Source organism: Tympanuchus pallidicinctus, unplaced genomic scaffold, assembly GCF_026119805.1.
Source record: "Tympanuchus pallidicinctus isolate F22 unplaced genomic scaffold, pur_lepc_1.0 scaffold22, whole genome shotgun sequence".
In the NCBI taxonomy this organism is placed as follows: domain Eukaryota; kingdom Metazoa; phylum Chordata; class Aves; order Galliformes; family Phasianidae; genus Tympanuchus; species Tympanuchus pallidicinctus.
The window spans coordinates 19017009-19028482 of NW_026294739.1; the positions used below are offsets into that span (position 1 = coordinate 19017009).

At 45.8% G+C, this 11474-nt stretch overlaps 1 long non-coding RNA gene across 1 annotated transcript; it reads right to left on the bottom strand.

The window, feature by feature from the left end:
- Positions 1–3469: 3469 nt before the first annotated feature.
- Positions 3470–8676, bottom strand: LOC128082073 (uncharacterized). The gene is made up of 3 exons (XR_008207539.1): positions 8452–8676; positions 6118–6311; positions 3470–5088 (listed from the first exon to the last, which is right to left on the bottom strand). It is a non-coding gene; the product is annotated as an uncharacterized LOC128082073 (long non-coding RNA).
- Positions 8677–11474: the final 2798 nt, after the last annotated feature.

Sequence of the window (11474 nt, forward strand, 5' to 3'; positions counted from 1 at the left end):
TAAGTTACTGCTGCTCGGGTATTTCTATTGCAAATAGCCAATGAGGTCCATATGTGACATCACTGTGGCCTTGTGGGGTTCTCTGTGTTGTCTTGGCGCATCTTTAAAGAGATGCATTTGTTTTTAGGAAGATGAAATGGAAATAAGTTTTAATGAAAAATGAGGACAGAAGTGATTACACAGAAGGAAAGTAAACCAAGCATGCTATGCCTGGCAGGTATCCCCCACCCTTTGAAAGAGCTGGTTATCTGTTGATGAAAAGAAAACAAAGAACTGGAAGACAAGACAGTAACCATTAAACAAAGCTATAACCTCAGCCAACACCCTTGTCTCATCTAACAAACATGTTGATGTTAGGTTATTTGGAGCAGGTTTAGATGCTACCATGGAGCTTAAATGATGCTGAGACTACAAAATAGGCAGTGGGCTACTCATTTGCTCCTTGCAAGGGCTTTGGATTTGCACCAACTTCTATTCCCCTTAAGTCAGTTTGCCTGTTCCTCACTGTAGCCTGAGCTGTGGGTTAAACCTAGTGCCAAAGCAAATGATGTGGATGGAAGATGTCAGCTCAGACATCCACTTGAACACAGCTTTGAACTCACAAAACATTCCAAATTGAAAAGAAAGGAATAGGATATACTTCGTGTTTGGAGGAGGACGAGGATGCCAGGAAATGTGTGCAACCTACCACAGGATTCTAATCAGATGCTGGTTACACCCTGCAAGCTTCTTCCATAACACATTAACCTACCTAACAGCTCAACCTTGCCAGTCTTTACAATGTTAACCTTATCTGCCTGGAATACTCAGATTAAAACAGCAAACCACTAATTTTCTAGACATTACATTTTAGCATAAAATTGCAAACCCCATTGTGAAAACTACCCGTTCCCTACAATAGCTGATCAGCAGGCACTAATGCTGTTGGCACACGTTCTTCCCAGACTACACCTCATCATCCCGTGCTGAGTTACAGCACATCCACAAAAGCAGGAATTAACAGACCTGTTGCAGGTTGTAAGTATGCTCAGCTGGCAACTTGCTGAGAAGAGTGGAAATGAAACTTACAATTATCTGAGTGTTTGGAAGAGGTCAGCCCTGTAGTTCATGGTCCTCCAGCAGCACATTGGTGGCGGTTGACAGTTGGACTTCAATACAACTTTTCCCAGGTGCTGTTCTCAGCCATGTTCCTCTGTGTCTCTTGGCCAAGGGACAGACATAGGATGGCTTCTCACTAGCACACAATGGGACATGGCTGCCTGTATGTTCCCATCTACTTTGAGGCCCCTTTGTTTGTAGCTCATCCCAAAATCCCATCATCTCACTTGGCCCAGGCAGCTGTCCTGCGCTAACAGGAACTCCCCAAATGCCCACAGAGATATCTTGGATGAAACATGACTCACAGAGTGATTCAGGCAGCCAGCACTAGTGCCTAGTGACTCAGTTTTGATTCATTATTCTGGTCAGACCCTATCTGCTAGAAGTTAATGTGAAGGTCATTTTGAATGAAATGCAGCATGCGTCGTTCTTGTGATGCTTACCTTCTCTGACGCTTCCCTACAACTCTGCTGCTTCTCTGAAAATGCAATGACGACACACAGCTTCTCTGAAGCAAAGATGGACTCATTGATCCATACAGAATAAAACAGAGTGGGTTCTTACACATTGCCTTAGCAGCTCTCTAAACACCACACACAGCTGGACGTATTGGAAGTATCTTGAAATCTCTTTTTTTTCTTTTTAAACTCAATTTGAACTAAATCAGTCAATGCCCCAACTCTGGAAGAAGCTCCTATCTGTACGCAGTTCAGGTGGGTTTTTGCTGAGACACAGCTAATTTTATGCTTCATCAGAAAGACCACATTTCACTCCCAATTATAATTTTAATCCTGTTCCTAATTTGCATACATTAACGCTCAAAAGTGATTAGAGTTGCACAACACGAAATAATCAAGTTTAAGCACTGTACATAATGCTCAGCAGTTTCTGCCCAAGGCAGAACATACCATCTACAAGCTTGTTAGCAGGGTTGCCCTTTTGCCACTATCTGTGGCTTTTCTGTTGGCAAAAGTATTTCCTTTATTCCCGTGGTATTTGCCCAGTGTATCCTCTGGAAGACCACAAGGAAGAGGACAATAACAAAGGCTGCCTCTGTAGCCCTTCATACACAGCTCAGAATCTGTAGGAGGTTTGCAGGGCACGTTTTTTGCTCTGCTTTTTGACTAATTTACTTTGGATCGAATCCAGAAGTTTTCACTGAGGCAGAGATTCGCTGCCATTAAATGATCAGATCTTGAAAGAATCCCCAGTTCCCAGTAAGCAGACTGTCAATTCAATTAGGCTGCCTCTCTGCTAATAAATTAAATATGCTTGGGACTGTCCTTCAGATAGCGGCCAGCTGGCATCGGATGACCCATGACCATAACCATTAGCTCTCAACCTGTAAAACAAAGGCTGTGTGCACATTGCCCACAGGCAGGGTGTCTGACCCCAGTGGATGTACCAAGGGTACAGGCTAAAAGCGTTTCATGGGTGGCTCCCAGAACAGAAGCAGCACTGGGGACCCATCTCCTTCTTGGGCACTGTGATTCCAGGCTCCGGAGTTTGTAGGTAGAACCCAGCTCCCACCTGGGCAACATGTTTGTGGCTGTGCACAGCCCTTAATCAGGGAAACATTGCAGCCAGATGTGAAAAGTGAGCCAAGGCTTCTAAGTTCACCATCATTTTACAATCTTTGAGAAGTCTGAATTTGCAAAATTTCCCACTTATGATTCTTTCTTGATGCGTTACTCTTGTAAGATCCACCACGTTACTGCATTACCTGTGAGAGATTAAGCAAAGAAAGAGGGAGAAGAAGCTCTGACAGAGTAGGACAGAGGGACAGTGACCATTGATGTGAAATGCATGCAGCTGGCTCGATGCACTCAGTATTGAGCTGATTGCAGTGAGGGATCTTGGGGCTTTGCTGCATCTGAGCTGCAGAGGAGCTCTGCTTTTTCCTCAGCTCTTGGCAAAAAGTGACCAATGCTGTATCAAATTCCTGTGTTCTTCAATAATGCAGTGGGGATTTGTACTTCAGCCTAGTACAGGGAGAACCTGTACTGAAGGGATGAGAAGGACAGCCAGAGCCAGCAGATCTGTTCCCCATCCCATACGCTCACACCGCCCTCAGACTAAGGAAATTCATTTAAAACCCTGTTGTCTTGCTCCTCCCTTTGTAAGGTGGGACAGGTACATTTATGTACCTATATCAGCATTCAGAAGATGAACACAACATGAGGTGTTTGGCTGTGACAGCCAAAGGAGCAACAACAGCAGCAGCCAGAGCTGTGGCACTGTGTGCCACTGTGGCACTGTGGCACTGTGTGCCACTCTCCTCCCAGCAGCAATATACCCCTGACTGGTCCCATTTTATTAATTTAATTATATAAACATGCTCCTTGCCACTAACTATTCCTTGTTCTGCCAAATAACTGAGCTTTTTTTTGCCAGCTCCTTGCTTTTTCTGACCTCTTTTCTCCTTTCAGGGAGAGGAATCCATGGTGGATAAAAGCACAGCAGATTTACCAGATAATCAAAATCATCACAGGATACAGTGTTATGTGATGTAGACTTTGCTTTGAAAGCATCAAAGATATGCATGCTTATAGCATTAGTTTAAAAAATATACATATCCCACAGTGGACTGGGCTTTTATTGTACAATGTGAGCCAACCCCTGCTCACGGTGGGTGCTGGGCTGACAGCAAGGGGCTCTAACCTGGCAGCAGTGATACAGGTTTTCTCCTGCAGCCACCAATGGGTCACAGCTCTGCTCTAGGAAGATCCCTGTTATGCAGAAAAGAATAGTGAGAGTTGTCGGCCCTCTGTCAAGCTCCTGGATGGCAACAGAAGTGCAAGTTGGATCTATTTCTTCAGGTGGATTTGATGATGGCAGCATCTGCCTGCAGATCACTTCCACGAGCACATTTCATGCAGACCACAAAAGGGAGCATTCGCTTACAAAGCAATTGTTTCAAAGCCAGATCTGGAGTTTTTAATTTATTGAGTATTTGTTCCCGTTGACTGAAACTTCAGCAGTCTTCCTCTGCCAGAGCTAATATTTTAAACTGTGTACTTTAACATCATTTGCATAACTTTTCCAAAACATGTTACTGCTGCCCGTGTCCTCCTGTTTTACATCCTGCCTAATCCCAAGGTCAAGGAACTCAATAGGAGCGCCTTGATTGTTCTGGGCTTTGGACAAGAATTTACAGAGCCAGCACAAGAGATCTGCCAGCAATACAACGCATTGGCCGTGGGCTCTCGCTGGTCTCCTGCATAGACTGGACACTTGACAGCAGGACTGCTCTTTTGTTTGTTTTTACTCGCTCCGTGCCATGAGTTTTAAACTTTTAATCTTGCTCAAAAAGCCAACAACTATGCTTACAGTGTTTTCCTGTGAAGTTTTTAATGGCTGGTGCAGAGCCTTTGGTCAAAACTCGAGTAACAGCTAAAATGTTTTCTGTTTCCAAATCTACCTTTTCCATAGGAATAAAGATGTTATGGAGAAGGTATCTACTAGCATAGCAGCCTTTCTGCTCAAAAAGCACCAGGAAATGACTTTCAGCACTGTCAGCATGAAAGAGGTGGCTTTTGGTGAGTGCCTACTGCTTGTTCAACCCAATAGTGTATGTTTATCAGGAGGCCAAAATGGCTTATTTTGCTTACAGACTCATTAAGTGTACAGCATCTGTATTCAGCAGTTCTGCTCCATCCTTGTACTTGTTACATGCCCACATCTCTTGGGATTTAGTTCAGCATGAGCACAAGACTGAGAACATTCCCCATCAGGAGCCAAAGTTCTCCTATTGGACAACCACCTGGTGAGTAGTCTGCTTCTATGTTAGCATAAAACAACTGGTTCTCATTGCTGATTTATGGCAGTGCATTCAAGCCTTCTGAGTCTTCATCCATCTCCTGTACAGTGAGTTGAGTCCAAAGGAATACGAAACAATTGGGAGATATCTTTTGTTTGATAGAATCTCTGTAGAAGCAGGGTAGAAAAATGTCTCCAGGAGACAACTATGGACACTTCTTTGCTTGATATCTAGGACAAGAAAAATAAGTATCATCTCCTACATAAGTGCTGATCAGGGCAATTCCTGTTTCACTGGTTTTCAGTCACTGAAAAATGTCACTTCAGAACTCCTGGGCTACATGCTGGTGTGCAGGAGGTTTGTGGAAACACCCCGAGCCCCTGCTGCAGAAAGCTGACGAAGGCTGTGTTAACAGAGAACCATTTTCCCAAACCTTCTAATTAAGAACGAACTTCTTTCTTAAAATTCTCTCAATCAGAGCTGACTTGACGATATTCTGTACCTCTCTGATCAGTTGCCCCACATCCACAGTGCACAGCCAGTGCCAGGGGTAGGATCGCTGTAGGAAGCCGTGGACCTTCAGCACACACCTTCAGATCCTGCCAGCTGAGCCTTCTGTGACTCATCCTCCTCCAAACTGCACAAAGAGCCCTGGAACTGCATGGCTGAGTCATACCTGCTCTGGGGGTGGCTCTCATGGCCCCTGCCTGCACTAGGTGGAGGCAAGGAACCTCGAGCTCTAAAAATAATGAGAGGAGGGAGGAAAGGAGAACAAGAGCCCCTCGCAGCCTCCTCGTGTAATAGCATGTTGTGTTTCTGCAGGGCCAGGGGCAAGTGGAGGTGGGATGCATGGGATGGACGAGGTGACGAGGGCTGCAATTACAGGGGATTAAAATGCACAGGCCTTCTGTTATATTTTAACAGGAAATTACAGAGTCAGTGGGAAGCAAAGTCAGAGAAGGGCAACAATAAAGCAGAAGAAACACAAATCCATCTCTGGTCAATGTCTGTGCATATCCTGTGATGGTTTTGGCATTGTGGCACCCACTGACGGATACCCAGCACTCCTCCCCACTGAAGAAGATACAACTAGAAATGCCCTTAGGGATGGGGGCACAGCCCTGACGTTCTGTACCAGACTTAGGCACACACCTCCTCCCCCACCATGGGCATCCCCACATGCAGGTGATGGCAAAGTCCATGGCCTCTGCTGCCCTTCTCACCCATCCCTTGCTGCCTGCCTTTGGACCATCACTCACCATAAGGAAGAACATCTCTAACTGCACTGTGTGAAAGCACACTTCTGTTTAAGCACCCATTTGTTGTCCTCATACAGAGCTGGGTAGCTATGCCAGTTGGTGTCACTCCACTTCTGCCTTTTTCCAAATGTCCTCCTTGCAAGCATGCAATCTGCTGCCAGCAGGAAACAATGTCTTGTAAATCATATGAAGCCCTGAAAAAAATGGAGAGTTGGTTTAGATAAGAGCTACAAATGGGGACTTGGGAGAGTGGGCTGGGGCGGCAAGTTGGTATCTTCAAGTTGAATGCCTGTGTGTCCAAGCAGGACTGAGCAATTCATCAGAAACCTGGGTTTGCTCAGATGCTGCTTTCATGTTCAATTTATTCTGAGAAATTTAGTTTCATTTGGGGAGTTGCAAATGAATTGCTACTTGCTCTGCGTCAACACAGCACTGGAGTTTCTTGCTTACAGAATAAAAAGGAGAACACACGTGTTGTCAAGCCAACGGCAGTGACCTGGTACCAGTCTGTGCTCAGCACCAGCTGTGCTGCAGCGTAATGCACCTCAGAGCCATGCCTGCAGGAAAGGGGACATTCCCTGAAAAACAGAACCACATTCTGCAGGAAATGGAGAGATGGGACACCCAGCATCCTCCCCTAAGGGTCTGTTCTGGTGCAGGCTGGGATAGGCACTGCACTGTGTGCCATCCAGCAGCAAAATTTCGTTATGCATCGCTCTCCCTACTCCTTAACTGTGTAATAAAAACACTCCAAGAAATCCAGTAGTGCTAAAATTAGCAGCCCAGCCTGCTTTCAGATCCTGAACTCCAAATAAACACATATCAGCACAATAAACTCAGTAATGGACAACTCATTTTAATTTCTCCCTACTTCACAGGTCTGCTCCGAAAACAGCATTGCTTTTAACCCCTCCAGCTGGCACTGCACCACTTTTCCCTGTGTGATCCCATTCTCCCAGCATGTGCCATTCCTCAGTGTCCTCAAGCTGGCTGGGCAGTAGTGTCCTTGTCCCCAGGGAGGGCTCAGGGACATTCATTCACCCTCCTCACCTTCCCCTCCAGCAGCCAGAGGCTCTGCAGGTCTTTGAGATACAGCTCAAAGATGACATTTGCTGCGTGCCACATCAAGAGATGAACGTGGATGTGGAAATAAGTATGAGGGCAACCAGATGTGGTGAATCCAGGATGTCAGTGCAAGCTCTGGCACAGGGCACTGAGTCACAGAATCATAGAACCACAGAATCGTTAAGGTTGGAAAAGTCCACTAAGATCACTTAGTCCAACCGTCAGTACACATGAGGACCTTTGCAGATGTCCAACCCACGGGTGAGGAAGAGGTGGAGGAGAGAACCAGCCAGGAGGAAAGGGGTTGAACCACCTTCTTCAGGGGCCTTGTTTACCTTTGTTCTTGTAAACCAAAAAGGTAAACACACGTCAGAAATTGCCTATTACAAGAATATGTTTGGACAGAAGCGATGCTGCTTTATGTGATAATGTTTTATGTGGACAGTGAGGACATTGTCCTCCCTTCCTCCCAGAATGATGAATCCAGCTTGTCTAATTGAGGCGTTCATTTCTCTCTTACTGACTGGACACATTAAGAAATTACTCAATCACTACTCCTGGTTTTTAATTGAAATGTACTTTTGCTGTCCTCAAAAGCAGGGCACAGCAAAACGCTTCCTTCTCCCACACTGAGTACAGAGGAGACAGCACCAGCCCATCTTTAACACTCACTTCCAGCTCTGTTCAGCACTGGTTTCAGGAGACCAAAAACATCAGCTCACATTAGGTAAACCTCTTCATAAAAGCCATTAACTCCTCTGCCGAAAAGCCCAGTGGATTTTTCCAGGCAATGTAATTTCTAAAAGACAGTGTTTAGAAGTCTGCAAAGGGCCAGAAAAATAGCAATAAAAAGAGATACAGAGTGGGTCAATGTGAAGAGCATTTCATTTGTACACTGCCCAGATGATCTCGAGGGCTGCGCCATGCCTATAATTGGGTGACCTCAAAAAGCATTCCCAAAAATGTGCATTTTTAGCATTAAACCTAACTGAATTAGAAGCAGTGCCATTATCTGCTTTGAACCCTTGATTAACCTTTCTTTCTCTCAACTTCCCAATCCTCTCCCTATGCTGTAAGGGCAGAAGCTTTTTGCATACTAGCTGTCTCATCACTGCTGAGAACATCCAGCCCTAATATCCTCCCCCAGCCCTGCAGAAGCTTGCTTGAAACCTATTTACTGCCACGATGTGAATATTAATGACTTGCCTTATTTCCCTCTACAAACAGAAAGAGGGCTATATTAAGTTACTAGAAAATACACAAACTAACCTAAAATCCAATCTTGATTTTGCAGAGAAGCCATCTGGTTCATCTTCCCTCTCGTGTGACTTTTGGAGCCTGTTTGGGGTTCTCTCATTGCAAGCTCACAGCCGTGCAGCAAAGGAGAACTGCTAGTGGACTCAGTAATTCACACAGCTTTTCCCACTCTGCCTGATGGTGCAGGGAATGCCAGCACCCAGGTGTGCAGATGAGAGAGGTGCAGGTGTTGGTGAGCTCTCTCCCCCACAGCCCCACGGTCAAGAGAAGCGGGTGGCAATGCTTTAATGAATACCCAATTAAAACCTAAAGCTATGCTACCACAAGCTCAGATCTTATCAGCCTCTCCTGAAAGCTGAGCTGGGTCAGGCTCTGTGGGTTCTCAAACAGGAGATTTCAACTGATGTGCTGTGGGTAATTCAATAGGTGCTCTGCTCGGAGCAGCGTTCAGCCAAGGCTGCATTAAGATATTAAATCCACAGCAATGTGAGAGGTGCAGGCTCTGCCCACTGTCCTTCAGCTGAGATACAAAATCAGGATCTGAAGCTGGAACAGACCTGGAATGACCCATCTGACCCAGCTGAGCTTCATCCATTGCAGAACCTGCATTCAGTCTGAAGAAAAATACAATTTAATCAGGGTAATGAGTTCATCCTCAGGGCTGACCCTTCCCAAGCTCTGCCCTTTGCCTCCAGCAGGAAGAAATCTCCAGGGAATAGCAGATCAATGGGAACACCGATGATAACAAATGATCAGACCCATACAGTCCTTCCTTTCCTGCAGTGCTGCCCATTTCTGAGCTGAGTTCAGCTCTCCTGCTGAACTGTTGGTGCTACCAAGGCTCAGCCTTGGGGGTGTTGGTGGGCTCTCATCCCAGACACGCAGCTTTTTGCTGCCCACTTGCCTCACTTGAGCTTTTTATGCTCCTGTGCAAAAGCAGCAGCAGACAATGAACTCTCTCGTTTGCATGCAAAGTGAAAACTGGTGAAAATACAAACCTCTCAGCAAATCCCAGTGTGGGCAAAACCCCATCCATCATTGGTAGCAAGATGAACAAGCCAAGCTGCCTATTAAAACTGCAAGGTAACATTCCCTTTTCATTTTCCTTTCCCTCTTCTTTCATTTTCCCTATTTGCAGTTCAAGCAGAAATGGCTCAGACTCTGGGTGAAATTTGACAAGCAAATGCTAAAATACACCCAAGGAGAAGATTCAAATTAATGATTTCTATATCACGCTGTCCTGGCCACATCATTAAACACAAGGTCTTTAAACTGTGATGGTTCTGATGAGTCTAAAAATCTGAACAATCAGAAAACTGAGACCAAACCCTGCCATCACCTGCACCACTGGGACAGTGGGAGCTGGCCTTCAGCAATGTCCCACGTTCCACGTGATGGATGGTGTGACCTGGATGCACACGTTGCACTCACCATGCCCAAAGCTTTACCATCAAACCCAAAGAAAGCTGAATGGCACCAAATGCTTCTGTCTGGGTTTGTTGTTGAAAGACATCTTATGAATAGGAAAAAATAGTGTGTGGTCCTTTAAGCAGCCTGCAGACACTGAACTGTTTAATCCTCTCTCTCCAGCAGCTTTTATCCTGGCCTCCCCCAGGCACGTCTGCAGCGCGGTCCACCATGAGACACTCTCTGTTCACTCTGCACTGCCCATTCCCAAGGTCTCACTGTGTCCCCACAAGCTCTGATAGTGATTTCCTTCATGCTCTACCCAAACTGAGAATGAGTCTGATGGAGTTGCCACCTGTCTTCTCCATTCAGCCCAGCGTAGGGAGTACTGAGCAAGAAAGCCTGGGAGAAGTGAACTGAAACCAAATGGTAAATTTCCCTTCTGGGCAATGGTTTGGCTTTAAATTAAAAGAGGGGGGGACTTAGGTTGGACGCTGGGGGGGAATTTTCACTCAGAGGGTGGTGCCCAAGGGCATGGATGGGCCCTGGGCAGCCTGAGCTGGTGAGGCAGCCAGCCCATGGCAGGGGTTGGGGCTGGATGGGCTTTAAGGTCCTTTCTAATACAAACCAGTCAGTGATTGTATGATTCTGAGCATTCCTGAGACCCAAAGGAGGCAGGCTCAGCTTGCATCACAGGCACATTCCCCAACCCAAAGGAATTACACTCTGTGCAGATGAGACATAGCCTGGTTCCACGCAACATTTTCATCTTCATTTTCCAGCCTTGGACTGCGAGGAACCATGCAGTTCACTCAGAAACCTGTAACAGAGGCAGTAACTGTAAAGAAGCTGCCAAGTCTCGAGTCAGGGCTTAATTACAGGATGAGCCTTCCTCACTCTGGTGCTCATCATACCACAGGAGAAGATGAGACAGCGAGATTAATCCCTCTTCTTATCCTTCCATACTAATGCCCAAATCTCTTTGACCCCTGCAGGGAACTCCCTGAGTTTTCAACTGATGCAAAAGGAAGAAAGAAGGGGGCCCAGCACTCTGGCTAAATGTGATTTCTGATTGGAATGTGATTATTTCTACAACTAGATATTTCTACAACTTTGCTTCAAATAGCTTTTTCTTTGAAGCATAACTTTAATCAATGGATCTTTGCAAAACCAACAGGACAGTCCTGTGGAATCTGCCTTTTTCAGCAGAAACAGTTTAGAAGAAGATTTACGGGAGCACCCCTGTGGTGGGATGCCCAATAGCACGGGCTGAGAGCTCACTGTCAGTCCAAGGGACACCCAGACAACCTCTTCTGAAGCCAGTCCTGATGATAGCAAAACATTAAGGAGCGTCACTGCAGAAAGCTCAGTGAAATAAAGGAGATAGAGAGGAAACTTTTATTTCTGGAGAGGTTTAGAGATCCTCTCTGTAAGACATTACTGAGGCCAAAGCCTGATTCAAATTCAAAATAGGATTAAGTATTTGAATGACTGGTCAGCCAGCCACGTGCTGTTTTGGGAAAGAGCAGAAATCGTAGTGGTATAGAAACTACTCAGTGCCTGGGGAGAACAGAAATTCTGCCACAAAAGCACTGTCGTGTGCTTGACTGTTATGGGCAATTTCACCC